A 21,382-nucleotide genomic window follows, 5' to 3' on the forward strand; every position below is an offset into this window, starting at 1 on the left:
AGGGGAGCATGAAGGGGCGGTGGCCGCGGAGGAGGGCGGTGGACAGAAAGGGACAAGGTAGATAGCCAGTGTCTTTCCCCGCTTCCGAGTGCCGGGTGAAGCAGCACTGTCCTTGTTCCTGGTTAATTGTCGGAAGGGAAAACGTGGCTAACAAAACGGTGCCGTGGTGATTAGAACGGAAGAACAAAGCTAGAAGAATACACCGAAACATTAATAATTATCTCTGGTAAATGGGAGTTTGGGCGATTTTTGTTTTCCTCTCACGGTTTATCCCTAATTAGTACCCTCAGTTTCTGGAATTGAGAATTATGGCAAGAAAAAAGAAAAGACAGGCAGAAGCAGGGACGAAGGGGCCTAGATGAGCTGGCGGAGGGGGAGACCACCGCTGGAACGACAGAGCTGGGCCGTGTAATCTGGCCCCCGTCTGACTTGCTCCGGCGCCTCGAGCCCGCAGCTCTTCGACCTTCACCGTCCTCGTCTGTGCAGTCATGCCTGTGACTCCCTGTCCAGGGCATTTTATCAGTTGTTGTGATACTCCGGTGAGAAGGGAGGGCACCTAGCAAATCAGGAGAAACTGTATACATGTGAAGGGTTCTCATCATCCAGTAATTAACCACGGAGGTTGTAAACTGTGTTTCTTCCCAGGTGAGTCACCTGGGGCGAGTGGTTAAGAATGCAGATTTCTGGGCCTGTGACACAGAATGGATCTCCGGGAGCTGGGCCCTGGAATCTGTATTTTAACAAGCAGGCAATGCCCTTTACCTGCCCTGTGGAGTCCTGTGTTCATTTAAGTTTAAGATCCAGGGGCGCCTGGGTGGCACAGCGGTTAAGCGTCTGCCTTCGGCTCAGGGCGTGAATCTTAAAAAAAAAAAAAAGATCCAGGCACTTAGAGCAAATAGCATCGTGGCAGGACCGTGAGACAGGCAGAGTGCAGAGCCACAGTGTGAGTGGGGTTTCCACGGTCCGCTAATACGTGTGCTGGTGAGTTCACAGGGAGCTGGGTGAAGCCGGGGAAGGGGGATCTGTGAAAGGCAGGCTGGACTCAGAATGACTAAAAGGAGGGGAGGCCTGGGGTGTCTGGCCAGGGAGCGCCTGGGAGGCAGGGGCTTAGACCAGGAAGGCAGGCAGCCCCTCTCCTGGCCCCCGGCCCGGGCTGTGTGTCAGGCAGCCTGGGTCAGTGATTTGGCACCTTCTGTTCCCCGATCTCCACCTGGTCCCCTTAACCTGTTGGTGGCTGACTGGTATCAGATGACAGCAAAGCCCCCTCAAACACATGGGCAGCAGCAGGGCCTGCCTCTGGGGCCTGGCACTCACTGGTGTGCTTCTGCTGGACTCCGAGCCTGCCCTGCTGTCCGTACAGATGCTCCACGCGTGACCCAAGGGACAGCTTGCACGCTCAGGGGCCTCCTGCCTGGGTCAGAAGCCTGTCCCTGCCACTCACTCACTGTGTGACCTGAGACCCGTTACTTAACCTCTCTGCCCACTTGGCCTCTTGTATCAAATGGGGAGAAGAATGGTGTCTGCCACAGAGGGTTGTCATAGGGACGTTCACGGAGGGAAGCCACACAGACGCCTTGGGGAGGGGCGGGGCCCACAGCGAGGGCACAATCATTATGAGCGAAGGATAACAACGATCTGTTCTTCACCCAACGGCCGTTTACTGAACTAGGTACCTACCCTACTAAGGACAGAGAAGGCGCTAGAAACACAAAGAGCTCGGGGTCTGGGGCCCAGACAGTGGAACAGCTTCCCGTGACACGGTGTGATGATAGCGGTGTGTCCAGGGCACAGGTGGCACAGAACACCAAATGGCTGCCTCATTGGTTGGCTCAGAGGAGTCGGCATTTGGTTGGGCCTTGAAATAAGAGGGGCCAGAAGGGGCAGGGTGGGGCAGGGGGCTCGCAGGTGGACGACGCTGTGACAGCCTCACTCATTGGGGGCGCTGCTTGGTAAAGAAATGAGGACAGGTGTCCTCTGGGTTTCCCACCCTCTGTCTCTGAGGGAGCAGAGGGAAGGGCTGCTAGTGCCTCAGCTGCTGGGGTGCGGCTGCTGGAAGAGAGAGCCTGCCGTGCCAGCTGTGGGGGAGGGAACTCTCGCAGGAAGCACGCTGCAGCCCCGCAGTGCTGATGCCGGTGCGGGACGAGCATCTTCTCCTTCACCGACGCGCAGCAGCTCTTCTGTGTCCTTCTGAACGTGGCCCTCCTCTCTCCGCGCATGAGCTGTCTCCCGGAGGCTGGTTGCCGTCCACCCCTTTCTGTCCTGTTGAGACGTGTGCCTTGACATGAGCGGTCTCCAGGCCTTCCAAGCCAAAGAACACACACTGGCTGGCACCGTCCTTGGAGGGCTGGTTCGCCGCTCACGCAGGCTCTGGGGGAGCGGAGGGTGGGCGTATCCGTGCCCCCGACTCGGCTGACCACTCCCCTCCTCCCAGCAAACAGAACCACGGGAAGTTGAGTCCATAAGCAAACCCAAGCCCAGAGGAGCGCAACGGAGTTGTAGCTGTTCTCTGGCGTGTGCAGGGAGGGAGCTCGCAATGACACTCAGACTGGGGAGCGCAAGTCCTGCTCCGGTTAAAAGTGTAAAGAAAGCAGACCTGAAAGGGGGCTTCTTCTGGTTTTCTTTATTTTGGGGGCCTATAGAGGGGGAGAATCTGGCACCCCCTGTGCTATAACCCAGCTTCCGAGCGGTGGCTCTGAGACCATTTTGGAACAGAAGCATAAGCGACGTGCGCATAGGCCATGCCGCCTCCCGGGCGCCCCGCGGCCTCAGGACCAGTAGCCAGGCCTCTCGGACTCTCAGCGCTGCCATCTGTAAGTCAGGATGAATCCACTTCTCGGAGTTAAGACGATTCAAGAAATAACATGTCAGGTTTCTAGCACCACGTGAAGGGTTCCAGAATGTTAGTTCTCTCCCACACCCTTCCCCAGGATGATGTCCCTGAGTGTCATGCCAGAATGTGGTTTTGAATGAAACTGTAGCCTTCCCCAAGAAGTGTTCATTCACCAAGTCGTGAGTGCCTGGCGCTATGCGAAGACGTCGGGGATACAGCTGTGCAGACAGATGTGGGGCCTCCCCGTGGTCTTACAGCCTGACAATTATTCCAGCTTTTGTTGGAGTTTGAGGGACGATGGGTCTGTCTCGCCGTTCCCCACCCTGGCCGAGGACAGGAGAAGGTGGAACTGGGCTCAGGGGGCGGGAATGGTGGTGGGTTACATCCGTGCCCTGTGTGGCCTCCCCGGCGTCCGTGAGTCCCGGCGGTGTGGACTGGGCTGTGTCCCCCGGTGTCCGTGAGTCCCGGCAGCACGGACCGGGCTGTGTCCCTGGCATCCCTAAGTCCCGGTGGCGTGCACTGGGCAGTGTCCCCAGCGTCCGTGAGTCCCGGCGGCATGCACTGGGCTGTGTCCCTGGCATCCGTGAGTGTGCACCAGGCTGTGTCCCCGGCATCCATGAGTCCCGGCGGCATGCACCGGGCTGTGTCCCCAGCGTCCGTGAGTCCCAGCTGCACCAGTAGCATGTCCTGCGCTGGCCCCTGTGCCAGATGCCGGCTGGGCTTTTCTACACAATGCACACTGTGCAAAGGTGGAAAATATGGTAACTCTAAGAACCTTCCCAGCACATAACCAGGTCCTGGCAGGAAATCCAGACTATGGCATGTTTTAATGGCTGTTTCAACCCCGGGGGCACTTGTGTGTGGCCTGGAAACCAAATCATTGGACTTTCACTTACTTTTCAAAAATCCAGCTTTCACATGTGAAATCAAACCCCGTCTCTGAGTCTTCCCCCGTCTCTTTTCCCTTCTCCAGCCCCCCCTCCAAGGGGTCAGGGATGGGAAAGACTCTGGTGATGGGCAAGAGTGCCATCACCCACAGGACTAGACGATAAAGCACCTATTGGTATTTAGTGGCTGAAATCACCTGGTCCCAGTGTCCCTCAGATCACAGTGACTGGATCAAACCCTGAACTCAGCCAGGTCAGTCCCACTCACAAAAGTGTCACCAGGGCATTTGCTGAATCCGGGCAGTAACGTCATCTGTCCATACCCTCAGCCTCCGGGGTCTCCTTCCCAGCTTGCTGAGACCAGATGGCAAGACACATGCTGATTCATTTTGCAGTGACAAAAGGAATTAGAATCTTCCTTTCACTCTGGAGCTAAGCGTCTCTTAAGTGTTTTTTAAGCACTTGTTTCTGGACACATAATCCACAAAGAAGGCGTCAGCCTTGTGCTTTGAACTTGACTGGATCATCTGGTTGAACTCTCACTGTGCACTTCCGTGTGGTAGGTGTTTCCAGCCCTATTAGAGGTGAGTGAACCCAGGCCAGTGAAGGGACTTGTCCAAAGTCCCAAAGCGGAGACCGTCCCCCCCCCCAACCCGTGCCCCTCGGCTCCGGAGAGTATCCCCTTTCCACAACGCTGTGCTGCTGTTGGGCTCTTCAACTAGAAGACGGTGTTGGTGAGAAGCATCATACAGATCGTGTAGAAGGCACGAGGCCAGATGTTAATTTTTGCTTGATGGAAGATGTCCAGATCCCACACAGAAAATCTCCAAACCCAAGATTTCCCCATGGAATGGAAGGAGGGGAAAGTTTCTAAAGCCTTTATGGGACTGCGTGTGTCAAGAAGGGGCCTTACCTGATTGTGGGGGCACCTTCAAACCCAGTGAGTTCCATGGTGCCCAGTCCTGCACCCCTGAACCTACCCACCTAGCAGGACTGACCCCTCCCCCCCAAGCCAGAAAACACAGCACTCCTGCATGCTTCCTTGATGACCCTGTGGGGCCAGGGCTGCTAAGAGATGGGACCGGGCAGGTAGGTCTTGAGTTCAGACTCAGGAGTCTGAAATCCCCACAGGAGGCAGTGGAGACTCATTGGGGGCTAAAAGCATAGGAACAATGGACTCAAAGCAGTGTGTAGAGGGATTATCTGCTCTGGAGGGGACCCAGGCCTGGAGCCCCCAGGAGCAGTCCAGGCTAGAGGCCATGTGGCTTTTGCCAAGGCTGCCGGGATGGGGAGGGGTGACCAGGGGTCTGGCCAGGGACCTGGGCACACAGCGGTGCCTTTCCCAGAGGTGAGGACATGGAAAGAGATGGGTGACAGCTCATTTTCAGATATTTTGAGATTCTCCTGGGACCTTATAGGGTGATGACCAAGGACGGGACAGGAAGTTCAACCACCCCGAGAATGAAATGAGTGTGCCGTGTTCCATGGAAGGGAGAGAAGAAGGAGGGAAGGGAAGGAGGGAGGGCCATTTTGCAGAGGAGGCTGCTGGGAAAGAGGCCAGTGACTCAGGCTCGTATAGCGAATGCCCCGGCCTGGCCAAGCTGGAGCTTTGCCCTAAGGCATCCAACTCCGTCGCATGGATTTCCAGATGTTTCTGGTTAGAAGTTTCTATAAAACTCTGAGAAAATGCCCCACCCTTCTGGATTCTGGCCTGATTGAAGAGCACTCAGGCTGACTGAGCTGTGTCCGAGCCTAGAGAAGCAGGGTGGGCAGGGGCCGGGCCCTGCGGCCAGGGCATCTCAGGGAGCCCGCGTAGACAGCTGTGCGCCTGGTGAAGGCTTCACTTTGCCCTAAGCTGGCTGAGTGGGGCTTCATAGAGCAGCCCTTTGAGATGCTGGTTCAGTTCTGAGCTCCTCCCAGGTGCCCATGGGAGACAGGGGTGCTCTGGTCCCCTTTAAAGTCCCCAAACAGACTCGTAGATGTGCTAGACGTCAGTGTAAACCACCCCGAAAATACAATTTATGAAAGCCGAGGAGAAATGCATCCCTGCGCTGTGAGGTATCCTCATCACAGATCTTCCTAGAAACAAAACCTGGCTTCAGGGACAAGGCGGCAAAACCATGCCCTGCGGCTCCAAGAATCAAACAAGTGTATCGTTGGGAAGAAAATTTCATTTCCCTTAAGAGCATTTATAGATGATCTTTATGGGATATGCTGCCCCGCCAGTTAGTGATGGGACTTTTTAAACTCCACAAGAACTTCAGGGAGGGGATGTATTATTTAGTTTGGCTGTAACGGACACAGAACATGAGTGTCAGGTCTAGAAGCTGATTCGACGCTTGCATGACTGAGAAGTGATCACCAGCTGAGTCTAGTTAACAACGCTCTGCACACAGTTATGCATTTTCCCCTTGTGGTGAGAACTTTTCAGATCCACCTTCTTAGCAACCTGGGGAAGACCATTCAATCAGAGCTTCCTTCCTGAGGGTGTATTTAGTTCGATGCCGGAGCGTCTTTCCTACACCCAGGAGCCATGCCTGCCCCGCGGGGTAGATCCGGGCTGTGGATCGGCCTCTGCGCTCCTGGCTGTTCCCAGTGGGAACGGCTGAGGTCACAGAGGCAGTCAGCGTAGGGGTCACTGGCTTAGGCCGCAGACCCAGGCTCCAATCTGTGTCCCACCACTTACAAGGTGTGGGCCTTGAGATGTGCATTTAAGTAGTCTGAACCTCAGTTTACTCATCTGTAAAGTGGGTCACGCTTCTCAGGTTTTCGTGGGGGTTTAACAGATGGTGGCTGCCAGCTGCTTATAGCAGGATGCCTGGCACACGGCAGACACCCCCTCCCATTGCTGAGGTCCCACTGGCTCTTCCGTTGTGGCCCCCAGGCAGCATCCACACCCCCACCCAGCAGGCCGTGCTCCAGTCACAAAGCATCCGGCTCCCAGTGGAGGGTGCTCGGAGGAAGCCCACACAGGATATACTATGAGAAACTCCCAGGCCCCCGGTGGCTCTGAGTATCCATGACTTCACTGAAGGATGGAGAGTTCCCCATATACGCAGTAGAGGGCGGGAGTCCACCGCCACACAGAGCCCTCTTCTCCCGACCTGTCACCTTCCTGCCACCATGTCTGATCCCCTCACTGGACCCAGCACCTCCGCGGCCCCGTGACGAGTACTCCCTCTGTGTTGCCCTCCATAAATGCAACATCTGCTCTTCTTCCTTCTTCCACCTGAGCCTGCGGGTGAATTGGTAGTTTTCTGGACCATTCTGTGTCACTCCAGGCCCTTTGCCCAGCACTTTCCTCGGGACAGTCCAGAAAAACACAAGAGTGGAGGTATTTCTGCCTCTCTTGAGTGACTGTAGTTTTTATGTCTTTCTAAAGAAAACAGAAATAGAGGAGGGAGATCCCCCACCAGGTGCTTTTGGAGGGTGCGCTGAGCAGGGCAAGTGAAAGGGGCGCCACGGGCTTTCTGCTGTGAAGGCCCTGTGCTCCGCCCGGGTGTCCCCCACTCTCACCAGCTTACTTTGCTCCCTGGAGCTGAAGGGTTCCCCGCCGGAGACTTCAGTTGCCACAAGAAGTAGATTCATTCATGGAAACCAGCCCCCTCAGCCCCTGACCCCACTGCTTCTGTGCATCTGTTCCTTGCCTTGGCTCAGAGAATGCCACTTAGTGTATATAAAAAGATTCCCAGCGGCTCCCCTCCAGCAGTGCAATTATGTCTGTGGAGCTTCCTTTCCGGAAGGCCTGGGGTGGGGTGGGCCACCGCCTCCCGTGGGCCCCACAGCCTCATCCAGCTTCAGTGGGTCGACCGGTCCCTGTCCCTGCAAGCCCCCAGCCTGTGCAGGGACAGCAGTCAAGCGGGACGGAGCCTCCGGCTTCCGGGACCTAGAGCAGAGGTGCTCTGGCCCCTGTCACCCGTCGTCTCTGTGCGTCCTCCGTCCCCACCCCGGCCCCCTGCCTATAAGGCCTTCCTTTCGCCCAGCTCACAGCTTCTTATCTCTCCAGTGTCTCAGGAACATTCCTTCCTCCGGGAAATCGTTCTCTACCAAGGAAAGGGCACTGCCTGTGCTGTCGATCCCCCTTGATCCCCACACCGCCTTGTAAGACGTTCCTGAGCATTTGTGTGCCGAGGCAGACATAACTCCTCGTCTGGTCTTTTCTCCCCCCTTTGAGGCAGGGGCTGTTGTTGCGCCCATTTCACAGCGAGGGAAATAAAGGCTTGGGGAGCCCCAGGCCTCCAGGTCGCAGGTGCTAGATCCAGGCATCTGACACCAGCAGACTCCTAATCCCTGGGGTAGCACTTGTCAGCTGCCACATGGTATTAGGATTTTTTCCTTTCCTTGTCTCTGTGCCCTGTTAGAATATGAGATTCGTCCCTGAAGACAAACCTTATCTTGCTTCGCAGTAGGCCCCCTCCAGAGATGCAGCCCTGGGCCGGTGGTTTACCCGGGGCAGCTGATGGATTGAGGCAAGTATGGAGTGGCTGCCAGGTTGAGGTGTCCCTCCTGGGGTCGGACAGTAGGGCCAGGAGGTCAGCAACCTGCTGGCAGTGGCAGGGGACAAGCTGGCCAATCCAGAGCCCAGTGATGGGCCAAGCAGGACCTGCAGGGTGTTGGCTGGGTCAGCTGCAGGCTAGGGAAGCCACCGCATGCCTGCCTGCCTGCCGAAGGTCGGGGCATCAGCGCCCTTTCCCACACTGCTCAGGAGCCCGGGCCAGCAGCCTGGGCACTTGCAGGCCTGAGCCTTCTCTCCTGCTCTGCCCTGAGGGGCACTTGCAGGCCTGAGCCTTCTCTCCTGCTCTGCCCGGGCCAGCAGCCTGGGCACTTGCAGGCCTGAGCCTTCTCTCCTGCTTTTGGGCCTTCACCCGAGGGAGACAGGGAAAGTGGAGGAGAAGGGACATCCACCAGTCTCCCTCCTTGTTGGCATGTCCAGGCAGAGCTGTAGTCAGGGAAGGTAAATGTGGGGTCTCTCCTCTTTTCATTTACGAGGTCACAAGACAAGTGAGGCCTCAGGGACAGTCATCTGTGCACCTCCAGGGCCTTCTGTATTCAGGGAGCTATCACCATCACATACAACCTTAGAAGGTCAGTGCTGTCATAAGCCCCATTTAACAGATGAGAATACTGAGGCCCAGGTTAAGTAACTTGCCCAAGTTCCACAGCCAGGGAGTGGTGGGGCCAGATTTTCACCCTGGGCTGTCTGGGTGGAGAATCTGTGCTCTACACCACGCTGCCACTCCACAAAAACAGCTACAAAGTCAAGACAACTTCTGGGGGAGGGGGTTCATGGAAAAGATCTTTTAACTTTGAATATGAACTGTATGCACATTTAGAGCACCTGAGGGCCAGTTCATAGTTCTTTGTAAACTTTATCCCTTTAAAGTTCACAACAGCCTTTTGGGTAGATGCTTCTATGAACCCCCACTTTACAGATAAGGAAACTGAGGCTGGGAGGGGTAGAAAGGACTGCTGCCAGGTCACGTGGCTAGACAGGGGCATTGCCAGGATTCCTGTCCAGATATCCTGTCCAGATTCCTGATTCCAGAGTCTGACCTCCAACCCCTGTGTCAGGTCGGCTCCGCAGAATCCCAGACTTTCTAACGCAGGGTGAGAAACCCTATGCTCTCGATATTTGATATTTGCTCGGTACTCAGGTGATGGGATCAGGGAGGCTCTGCTTGTACTATAAAAATCCTGTCCTGAAATTGATCCGTTCATTCCCTTCCACTGCCCCAAACAGAGTCATTGCTTTTTGTGTTTTAATGGTCAAGACTTCACCCATTCCTTGCTTTCACTTTTCTTTAATGATTTCCCAAATCAAGCCGGCCCAGGGGGGAAGACTTTGCCATGTTTCCTATCTCGGATAATAAGAGGTCACCGGCTCCTGTTTGGTTCCGGATTTCCACTGATCATGACTCCAAGAGGAATAGTACACTCCTCTTTGGTTGGTGGAAGGTAGCAGGGATGTTTTCTGTGTCTCATCTGTGAGACGTTTTAGCAGCTCAGAGATGGCCCTTGGGCTGGCCCACCCCTTGCTCTGTCCCTGAACGCATCCCTATGCCACCAGCAAGGGCTGCTGGGTGGATGGACTGAGAAGATGCCTCCTCTCGCCGTAGTCTTAGCTCTGCCGCCCCCTGGGAGGGGTGGATGACTTCCCGTCTCTGGGCCTCAGTGTTGCCGTCTGAAAATCAGAATCAGTTGCTCACCAAGGTATTTTCCAAATCTGAAGCTCTGTGTTCCCGGGCCTCTGGGGGTGTGAAATCACTCCAAAGCTCTCCAGACAGAAGGGTGTTCATACCTCTGACGTTTCTTACTCACCTGTGGGCCCAGGTGGAGATCCCTGCTGTGCTGTGTGGCTGTGTTATGCGTGTGTTCCCAGACATGACCTGGAAACAGCCCAGGTGCGTAGGCTTCTTGACACACAGCTAGTGAGCGTAGACATGTCTGTCCTCGTAGCGTTGTACGACGGCAGCCTTCCTGTTACACTTCCATGATCCCCAGTAGACATCCTTAAGAGGGAGAGGTGGTGACGTGACAGAATATCTTAGTAGTGGAAAGGCATTAAGGCGTTGGCACAAACATCACCATCGCTAAGGCCTGTGCCAGAGTTAGCCGGGAGCTGTCCTGTCCTCGGGGGAGGTGGAGTTGAACTCAGCCGTTCACAGCACTGTGACTGTGCTTAGGAAGGACCAGCTTGAGGCTAAGGGGACCAGGTGAGAGTAGTGGCAACAGCTCCTCGGGGGTCCCAAGTTTGTTGGTGACTTGGAGGGGAAGGGGTGTCACCTGGCAGAGCTGGGGGGTGCTTTGGGGGCCCCTCTGCAGCACTGGCTCAACCTCCCCACTTTGTGAGAGGCCCGCCTTCCTCTCCAGAAAATAGACAACATGCAGACATGATGGTCCAACAGAGTGGTTCATGCGTAGCTTTTCAACAGTGAGGACACGGGATACTGTTGTCACATGCTGCTTGATTATGCAATAAATCACCCTTTTTGGGTGTCTCTCAATCCAGAGTTCACTTCCTCTGCAATCCCAGGCACTCTGTGTAGTCTGTTAATACACGTTGACAGGGAATCTCTATCTAGCTAGGAAGTTCCTCTTTAGACCTCCAGTTTGCTTCCCAACCGCCAGCCCGACTTGCCTCCCTCGGCGGCTGTCCGTATCCTCTGTCTGCAAGATTGAGTGGCCATGAGCCAGCTGTTTTGCACAGATGACAAATGTATGGGACATTAAATATAGAACCCACTTGCATAAAAGTAACACTTAGTCAGCAGTGCTCAGAATGGAACACAGGACCACCGTCCTTGGAGTTGGCCTGTAGAATTACCACGGGACAGCGGTCAAGACCAGGCACCCAGGACTGCCATACCCTCTGAGTCAGAATCTCTCAGGAATGCACATTTCGCTGAACACCCACCATGACCCTTACGTACACTAAGGATTCAGAGCTGCTGTTAGAGTGATAGGCTCCCCGTACTCCCGGCCACTTACGAAGCAGCCCTCTGTAATAGAAGACATTATAACGATAAAGCAAATTGCTGTTGACCGAGGGCCGACTATGTGCGTGGCACCATGCCAAGTGCCTTCTCTGTGGGCACTCACGGATTCCTTAGAAGAACTCTGAGAAGCAGCCACTATTGTCCCCATTTTATAGATGGGAAAGCTGAGACCTGAAGGAATCGAGTGATTTGGGCAAAACAGGAGTAGTTGAGCAATCTGGTGAGTCTAGGAAGGGAACCAATGAAGCCAGTTTGGTCCAAGGAGGGAGAGACCAGAAAGAGAAGCTGGGGCTTCCCAGGCCCCTGCCCTGGAAGAACAGGGGAGCCCCTCTGGGAGGAGTGCTGTCAGCACCTTGGCTGGGAGACCGTTTGAGCCACTCAAAGCTGTGCAGTGGAAACTTCCTCCCTGCTCCCCTGGCCAGCAGTGACTTCCGACGGCCCCAAAGCATCCATCGGCAGGTGCACATTACACCTGCCCTCTGACTTCTGATTTCCCAGGAAACCCAGCCTCCCAAGCAGGGTGGGGGCCACGTCCCTTCACCATTGTCCCTGTTCCTGGCTACCATTCATGGGAAGCCGGTCCAGCTTGGCAGAGCCCCATCCCTATTCCTGCGCCCCTCCCGCACCCTGCCCGGGCCTCCGGAAGCCCAAACAGCTGATCTGAAATGGAAATGCAGCCCCTCCAGCCGCACCTGGCCTGGCTGAAAGGGAGCGCTAGCAGCACGCACCCCACACCAGGCCTTCCCAGGGCAGCCCTTGGCTCCAGCACCCTCTCGCATGATTTCCCTCCTCCTGCTTCCTGGCCTCCCCAGCTGGGTGGAAAGTGCCAGCCTCAAAGGCTGTCGCAGCTTTCTGGAGTCTGTTTGCAGCCGGCACCCGGAGTCCCAGCGCTGCAGCTGCAGCTGCAGGGTCTGCGCCAGAAACCTCTGGAGGAAGACGAGTTGGGGCTGTAGGTTTAGGCACTGGGAGGCCCCTGCAGCTGCGTCAGTCATTCTGTGGCCTTTAAAGTCCCTGCCGTCCCCACGTCATCCATTCCTGCCTGCAGTCATTCATTGGACAAAGCTTTGAGGGTCCCGTATGTGCCAGGCACCTGGGGGGATACATGAGTAAACAGAAGAGTAAAAGCTCCCTAGCTTCCCAGAGCTTGCATTCTGGAAGGGAGAGCCCCACCGAGTAAGTACATTGTGATAAGAGCATCAGAAGAAGGTGGGTGAGCACGGATGGGGGGTGGGAAGAGGACGGGAGAGCTGAGGTTCCAGTGGTTTCTCTTAATAACTCCTGCTGATTGGGAACTTTCCTAATTGCTCCCTGGGACGCCTGCAGTCTGGCCAGTTCCACATGGGGTTCCTCCCCCACCTCCTCGCTGCTTCCAGTTCCATCACTGAGCGGGAGGCATTGGGGCAGGGAGGGTGCAGCTTGAACCGCCTACCCGAGGAAGGGCACCCCCTAGGAGCCCTGGTGTCCTCAAATGCCTGGGTGAGGGCGCCAGCTGGTGGCCCTGAGCAAACCCAGCCCCAACAAGCATGGTTTGGCCCACGTATTAAGAAAATTTTTTTAATTGTAGCTAACATTTAAGAATGCCAAGATTTCACATAAAATCTGGTCTTTTGGCTGCTCTTGAGAAATTGAAACATCTTGAAAGACCAGGTTCCCGTTCCCCCCTGGCGAGAGGAGCCAGATCTCAGTGGCACTGCTTACTTTCAGCGGCCCAGGGACTTCTGGCTGGCTCTGGAGGGCATTTTGAGTTTGTGACCCTAATTTGGGTCACGCATTTAAACCCTGCATACAAAAGAAGTAATTTAACCATTAGCCTGAAACCTCAGCTTGCTTGTTTCTGCCCACAAAGCTCCCGAGGTTAAAATACCCTCAGAGCCCTTGGCTCCCTGGGGCCGTGTCAGCTGAGCCTGGCTGGGGTTCTGCTTCCAGAGGCGAGCACGGGCCCTCGGGCACCCACTGTCTCCTGCATCAAAATGCTTCCCATCTGTGCACCTCTTCCTTGTTCCTTTTGCTTCGGAAAGGTAGGAAAATCTCCTGCAGACCTCCAGTCCTTGTAATCAAGCAGCCCTTGCTTCCTTAGTGACAAGTTCAAATCCTAAGCAACCAGTTTCTTGGCACTGTGAAACCCTTTAGGTTTTGTGACAGATTCAGACCAGATTATTTCTTTAAAGGTTCAGTATGTTTCTTTTTTTTCTAAGCATAAAAGTGTTTAAGCATTATATAATTCCTAGTGGTTCCCTTAAGGATCCATCCAAACATATCTGAGACCTTCTAGACCCTGCGGCCTTCTAGACCTTTGACCTCTGGCCCTGCTGAATGAACGGAAAACCACTTAACCTTATATATGAGGACTAGGAAAATGAATTGCCCAGGATCACGCTCAGGCTTTGCTTGGGACCCATATGTGCTTTATTTTATAGCTGGTGGCATTGGAGCCTGCAGGGCAATGGCTCCCCACCTGGGCGGCATTAGAATGCCCTGGAAGCTGGCCACATGCAGAGCAATTACAGCAGATCTCTGGCATGGACTCCGGGGCTCGGGGGTGTTTAGAGCCCTCCTGTGATCCCAGTGAGCTCCAGCGTCTCTGCCCCCCAGATGCTAACTCCCGGGGGGGAGGGGGGAAGGACCCTGGGAGGTCACGCAATGCAGGGTCTCAGAGCACAGCCCCAGTTCCTAGCTCCCTGATCTTGAGCAAGTGACTTATTCTCCCTGTGCCTCAGTTTCCTCCATCTGCAAGTTGGAACTAGGAGGATACCTATCTGCTAGAATGTGGAGAGTACCAGTGCCTGGCGTATGGTAAGCACTTCACAACTGGTCGCTCAGATCAGTGTGCACCTCTGGTTTCCTGTGGGTGTGGATCCTTCGGGGGTCCCGGCAGACGAGCCCTTTTTGTGAGCATTTAGGAATTTCTCTGCCAGAAAGAAATGTGATAGAATCACAGGGAATCACATCGTCAGGAAGATGGCAGGGGCAGCCAAGGTGCCGGGAGGGGTCTTGTATTTGGATTTTCAAGTGGAGAAACTGAGTCCAGGCCCAAGCTAACAGTTGTTTATAGCAGATTGCACCAGACCCCACTCACTTGATGCCTCCAAATGTACCTTTTTCTCTGGTTTTCCATCTGTCTGCATCTTCCCCACCAGGGCAGCAAAACGGAAGAGCTGCTCCTTCTGGTTGGTTCTTAGGTCTGAAAGAAATGGTAAACACCACGGACGATGTTTTAATTTAAAGGAAACCAGTTTTTCTTCCTTTTAAGATGAAATGCAGTGAAGTTTTAAAGACTTTTTCAAACAGTCCCTCAATTTGGTACTTAAACTAATTATAGATGCCTTTTTTAACCGTCAAATTAAAAATAGACATCCAAATAAGAACGCAGGACACAGCCCAGAGCCTCTAGCCATGTTCACGGCTTCCTAGAATCAGCCCTCCTCTGACCTAATTTATACTTTTGGGAGATCAAAGGGAGAGGAAGGGAGTCCAGGCTGAGAGTGGAGGTGGGTCCAGGAGCCTCTTGGCAGCAGACGAGGACCCCAGGTTCTGTGTCCGGAGTTTGAGGGTAGCTGTAGCTTGGTGAGTTCCTCATCATAGAACCCTGTGGTTCTCAAAGTGTGGTCCCTGGACCAGCATCACCTGTGTTGTGGGCAGAATGGTGTCCCCCCCACACCCCAAATTCACATGTTGAAGTAATTCAGAATGTAACCATGTTTGAAGCGAGGCCCTTTAAAGAAGTGATTATATTAAAATGAGGCCATGAGGGTGGGTTCTAATCCCATAGAACCAGTGTCCTCATAAGACAAGTTAGAGACAATGCGCGGAGGCCTTGCACTCAGAGGGCATCCACGTGAAGAGGCGTCAAGAAGGTGGACATCTGCAAGCCAAAGAGGGGGGCGGGGGCCTCAGAGGAAACCAACTGTGCCCCCCTCCAGAACTGTGCGAAAATTAATCTCTTAATTAATCAATTAATTTCTTAACGATGCCACCCAGTCTGGGGTATTTTGTTATGGCAGCCTGAGCAAACTAACACGCCTGGGAACTTGCTAGAAATGCAGTCTCAGACCCTAATCAGAATCAGATCTGGGGATGTGACCCGGCAAACTGCTGTAACAAGCCCTCTAGGTGACTCCCGTGCATGGTAAAGGTTGGGAATCACTAACATGAAGGACTCTCGATACCTGGTCGTAACCCAAAAAAAGATGTCACGTGGTTGGAAGTATGGCTGGTCCGCCAAAATATAAACCTCCTTTTACTAGGCTCTAGAGAAGTTCCAGTGTGTTCTTTTAACGGGACGGTGTGTGTTAAAGTGTCCTGTAAATTCTGAAGCCGTCCGTAGGCATGAGGCGTGGAGTGGTGTAGTGGAGAAGCATCCTGTCGGTGGGAGAAAGCAGCCCCCCAAATGCTCCAGCGTGAGCCAACTGAATCCAAGAACCTCCCTCCACTGAAATTTGAGTCCTTTAAAACCTTGTACATTTTCCACCCCAAGCAATTGGAATGACTCTGAGAGCAAAAGCAAGGAGATTTGATCCCATTTCCCTGTTGTCCCTGCTACTAGGAAGCCCACAACTAAATGAGAATCTTAATCATGCCCCTCATAGTTGGCAGATTTGCTTTTTCCTCTTTCAGTGTTGTCCTTTGTTGCGTTCTCGTCAAATACCTCTGAGAAAGAGAAAAAGAAGTAGAGAGAGAAAGAGAGGGAAAGAGGAAAGAGACTGATCTCCCAGCTCAGACAATTATCAGATCCCCTGATAAAGACAGATATTCTCTTTCTGTGTCAAAGGACCAAACTGTTCATCAGTGAGTCCTCTTCAGTCCCTTGTCTTCCTGATGTCCCATAGCTGTAGGCCCCTTGGAGAGTTCCTTAACTGATACTCAGGGAACCTGTTTGTTGCTGAAGAGTTATGACCATTACAACAGCTCCTGTGAGCCCTACTTGGGGATGAGGGTGGAAGAGACATGACCAGATTTGCATTTTTTAAAGTTAGAAGTCACCATCTACCTGATGACAATTTCTCACATGCTGTTGGTCCTAATGACAAGCATGGAGAGATCTGGAACTGGCCGGGCTGCCATCAGAACTCTCTCCTGCATCATCTTGGCCACCATGGGGCAGTGGAAGGGGCAGAAGGAGAAGGGGAGAAGAGAAGCAGACTCCCCACTGAGCATAGAGCCCAGTGACCCAAGGGTGGATCTCATGACCCTGAGGTCATGACCTGAGCTGAAATCAAGAGTCCGATGCTTAACCGACTGAGCCACCCAGGTGCCCCTAAAATTACTGTAAAGTAAAAAACAAACAATTTTGTGAAAAAATTGAACACTAGAGGCCCAGGTGAATTTCTTCCCCGGCAAGGAGGGCTCACATTTGAGCACGTGCTTCGTCTCCTGAGCTGTGGCCCAAAACCCTCCTGAGAGGAATTGGCCATACCTCATTACAACAGGTGTGCCATTTGTCACCTAAACTGCCATGGAGAAGAAGGAAATGGAAAGAGAAAGAAACCTCAAATACCACATTTCAAAGCCCCATTGAGTTAATTTTGTCTCTGCAACTGGACGTAAAATGACACTGTGGTATCGTTTCCATGTCTCATGGCTTTGTGGTTCTGAATGCAGTATTAACGGACATGCTGCCTCCTGGGAGATTCGGAGGGCCAGAGAATTGTCTCCAACTGAAAAGAGCTGGGGGAAAAGAAACTGGGGGAGATCCCCTGGTTTCTCTGCTCGTTTAGTAGGGTCTTTTCTCCTTCCTAGTCCTTCTGTTTCCTTTTGGACAGTTTGTTGCTGATATTTGAATGGTGTGAAAGCTATCTGCTAAGAAGTCAGGAAATGGGAAACAAACTGAGGGTTGCTGGAGGGGAGGTGGGTGGGGGGATGGGGTAAGCAGGTGACGGACATTAAGGGGGGCACATGGTGTGAGCACTGGGTGTTAAATGCAACTGATGAATCACTGCCTCTGAAACTAGCAATACGTTACGTCAACTAAATTGAACTAAAAAATTTTTTAAAAGGAGTCAGGAAATGCAAGTCAGAACTCTTCATATTCAAAATATTAACTGACTTCCATGACTTTGAACTGCCTGCAACAAAATTATAGGGCTGGTGAAATTTGTCTTTGGGATTCCTGGCCCTCTCTTATGGGTTTCTTTTTTCTTCTTTCATGAAAAAAAAAAAATGCCTACATTTAACTGCCTGCTGTGTACCACACCTTGTCCAAATTCTGCCCTAGACTTGATCTTATTTGCTAAATGCTGAACCCATACCTGATTTGATTTGACATCCTGAAGACGAGGTGGTACTATCCCCATTTTGCAGCTAAGAGAAAGGAGGCTCAGGGGGTAATGGTCTTGGGGCACCTGGGTGGCTCAGTCCATTAAGCCTCTGCCTCTCCCCCCTCATGCTCTCTCTAATAAATAAATAAATAAAATCTTAAAAAAAAAAAGTTAATGGTCTTGCCCAAGGGAGATCAAGCCCAGATCTTCTGTTTTCAAATCTCACCCTTTCTCTTCCTAATGCTTTAATACACTTTCCTTATTTTGCTATGTAAAAATATCCTCTTGTATGATGTCATCTCCTCTTATACATTTATACTTTATAGCAATTTGCTCAAAGTTATTGACTGAAGCCTTGGCTCCTGTTTATTTCCTAGGGCTTCCGGGTAGACCCTCCTTGCCTCTTGCCAGCTTCCGGATGGTGCTGACAATCTTTGGCATCTCGTAGTTGGTAAATGGGTCACTCCAACGTCTACCTCTGTCATCACGTGGCCTTCTACCTGGGAAGTCTCTGAGTCTCTGTTTTTCTCTCCGATTTAGGATACCAATCATTGATTGGATTAGAGCCCATCCTAATTTATTATGTTCTCAACTAATTGCATCTGCAAAATACCTATTTCCAAGTAAGGTCCCATTCTGAGGTTCCAGATGGACATGAATTTTGGGGGGACACTACTCATCCTAGTACAGCCTTTACTAAGGAATGTTCTGGCATCTATGAACATTTGGGAAGTTTCATTTGCTACACACGGACCTGCCTGCTTTCATATCACACTTCCCTAAAGAGATTATTAACGGATTCACTCATCATATCAAATATTTATTGAGCATCTACTATATGACTGGCACTTTTTAAAGCACTGATGACACAGCCATGGGAAGACAAAGTCCACACTTCATGGCACTTCTGTTGGACAGGGAGAACCTTTATGCCAGTATGGTATTAAAGTATGGCAGCCTTTCAAGAGAACAAAGTGTAGGAACTACAAGCTTTCATACCTGGCTCTAGAACTTGCTCGTCATTGCTTCCACCACATTCTACTAGTCAGGAACTCACAGCCAGGTGGAGGCAAGGGGCTGGAGTAGGAGACTTTACTTCTTGATGGGAAGAGTGACAATATAGCATTGGAAAGGGAAATGCCTATCAGGAGAGCACTATCTTGGTTTGCTTCCTTCCCTCGAGTGTGGAAATTTCCAGTGGTGATAGCATCTAATTCAGAGAATTACCAGAAAGATTAGAGATGATATATTAAAATAACCCATGAAGGAGCCTTAGAGTAGCCCCCCCGACTATTGTCTCATGCTGTCTGACGATCACCATTGTCCTGGGGACCATGAGAGGAGGCAGATACAGAGCTCTAATGCAGGATGTAATGATTTTTCTCTGGTGGCCACCAGGTCATCCCCCAGGTCTCCAGTAAAGTCAGCAAATTTCCTAATTAGGCCCATCCCAGTTGCCCTGTGAATGTTTCAGGATGAATGGTAGAGATTGTGCTCATTGGAAACTCAGGGCCAGCCTCTTGGGTCATACTGAGGTTCATGGTTCTGACTTGGCTGTGTCCAGGTGGTTGGGGGTGGGGTGTTCACTAATCCCTCTGCCTTCTCAGGACTCAGGCCACCCATACTCTGGCCTGGAGGGGGGCAGTGGTTCTGGGGCTCTGAGTCCCTGTGGAGCAAGTGGCCACCAGTCTTGAGAAAACCAGTCATGAAGTAGACAGTGGGGTGGGGGGGCAGGGGGTAAAGGAGGTTTAATGCAGTGGGTGTTCAGAGGAGAGAATGATTCTTCCACTTGTGTGGCAGGGGAATACATTGGAACTTGAAGGATTGTCAGGTTTATACCAGCAAAATGGAAAGGGGAGAATCCCTAATGAGAATGGTTGGGCCCAAGGGGAAAAGAATGGGACTTCTGGGGAAGACACCTGAGTGGGAGGATCCTAGGCTCACCCTGTCCCACAGATATATATAGAGAACACCCACAGTCCATGTAAATAACCCAGAAAATGACCCACAGCCTGGCAGAACAGACTCTCCAGAGCTAAAGGTAGAAAAGAGGCCCCATCAAAAATGGTGGGAAGGGCAGAGATATGGTTGGGAACCAAAGTGACCTGGGAGACTGTCCATGGGAGGGAAGGACACTGCCAACACAGAAAAGGGAGAGAAACAGACCCCACAGCAGGCTTCCCAGGCACAGGGGACCTGCACTGGGAAGACCTACCCCAATAACACTTGACTTTGAAAACCAGAGGGATTTCATGAGTTCTTACCATCAGAGGGGGTTAACACTTAGAACTTTAAAAATTAGCAGGCTCAGCTCTGGGGGAGCCAGAGGATGATAGGAAACTGAGCCCCCCAACCCCCTTAAAGAGACATATAACACACAACCCTGCTGAGGTATAGCACAGAACCAGCAGCTGGGGCATACAGGAAGGCAGTAAGTTCACTAATCTCAGAGTGTGTTCTGGAGAGGCAGGGATCTTTAGGAGACTTCTCCAAAAACAAAAGAGCTGGCGGGCACTATTTCCCTCCTGCCCCCTGGCTTAGATGCATGGACACCTGCAGGAACCAGCATAGCATGAACACTCTCCACGTAGCTTGCTAATAGTGCCCCAGCCCCATGTTCTCCTGCCGGCCTGTCCTGTCCACCCCAGCATCTGCAGGAGTCCATGCAAAGTGCTGCCACAAGCCTAGCAGTGTGCAAGCAGCCCCGACGGGGACCGGCATCACTCCAAAGTGCCTCCTTCCCTGGGGAGAGGAGATGAGAACCACACATGCCAGTCTGACTGCAGCCCCAGCAATGGGCTGGGCACAACACTGGTCCACAGGCCTTGCCCACCAATGAAAGCTTCTCAAGGGACAACACAAGGAGAGTCCCTGCAGTTTGGTGCTGCTGCAATTCTGGCAAATGCCTGGTCTACCCAACTCAAGCCCAAGGCAGCCCCAGACTCACTCACCCACTAACACCACAGGAAGCAAACCCTGCCCACAACAGGTCAAGAGAGCCATGGCAGATTAAGGCACTGGGGGAAGAGCGGGTCAGCAGCAGCAGCAAGGCAGGTGCAGTACACACAGGAGACGCCCCTGAAGTGCCAGGTTCTGCTGAATAGGGAGCATTGCACTGCGGGGCACTACAGGGCCTCTTCTTCGAAAGGCCACTCCTTTCAAGAGCAGGAGACTTTCCTAATCCATAGAAACAGCCACAGAGAGTTAGACAAAATGAGGAGACAGAAGAATGTGTCCCAAATGAAAGAACAGGACAAAAATCCCAGCAAGAGAGCTAAACAAAATGGAGATAAGCCATATGGCTGGTAGAGAACTTAATGGTCATAAAGAAACTCACTGGACTTGAAAAAAGAGGGGAGGATCTCAGTGAGACCCTCAACAAAGAGAAAATGAAGACTACAATGACTAAGATTAAAAATACACCAGAGGGAATAAAGACTAGAGGAAGCAGAACAGATCAGCAAGCTGGAGGACAGAGTAATGGAAAGCAATCAACTGAACAGGAGAAAGAGAAAAGAATAATAGAAAGAACGGGTTAAGGGAACTCGGTGACACAGTCCAGCATAATAACATTTGCATTATAGGAATCCCAGAAGAGGAAGAAAAGGGGTCAGAAAAATTATCTGAAGAAATAGTAGCTGAAAACTTACCTAATCTGGGGAAGGAAAAAGATATCCAGATCCGAGAAACACAGAGACAGACACCTCCCCCTCAACAAAATCAACCCAAGGAGGTCCCCACACCAATACACACAGTAATTTAAAATGGCAAAAGGTAGTGATAAAGAAGAACGTTAAAAGCAGCAAGAGAAAAGAAAGTTACAGAGAAGGAAAACCCCGTAAGGCTGATTTTTTTTTCAGCAGAAACTTTGCAGGCCAGAAGAGAGTGGCATGATACTTTACCCATCAAAGTTAT

General features: G+C 52.3%; 1 protein-coding gene and 1 long non-coding RNA gene across 5 annotated transcripts in view; one reads left to right on the forward strand and one right to left on the reverse strand.

The window, feature by feature from the left end:
* The window catches only part of LOC117796411, a 20,025-nt gene extending 9,415 nt beyond the window's left edge, over nucleotides 1-10,610 (reverse strand). For both annotated transcript variants that reach the window (XR_004620903.1, XR_004620904.1), the window contains exons 1-2: nucleotides 10,501-10,610; nucleotides 10,036-10,226 (exon numbers count right to left, since the gene is read on the reverse strand). This is a non-coding gene — a long non-coding RNA (uncharacterized LOC117796411). The remainder of the gene's footprint in view (nucleotides 1-10,035; nucleotides 10,227-10,500) is intronic.
* Nucleotides 1-21,382, forward strand: part of CHST11 (carbohydrate sulfotransferase 11) — a 278,390-nt gene that overhangs the window by 248,554 nt on the left and 8,454 nt on the right. The window lies entirely within an intron of this gene.

Source organism: Ailuropoda melanoleuca, chromosome 15, assembly GCF_002007445.2.
Source record: "Ailuropoda melanoleuca isolate Jingjing chromosome 15, ASM200744v2, whole genome shotgun sequence".
Lineage (NCBI taxonomy): Eukaryota > Metazoa > Chordata > Mammalia > Carnivora > Ursidae > Ailuropoda > Ailuropoda melanoleuca.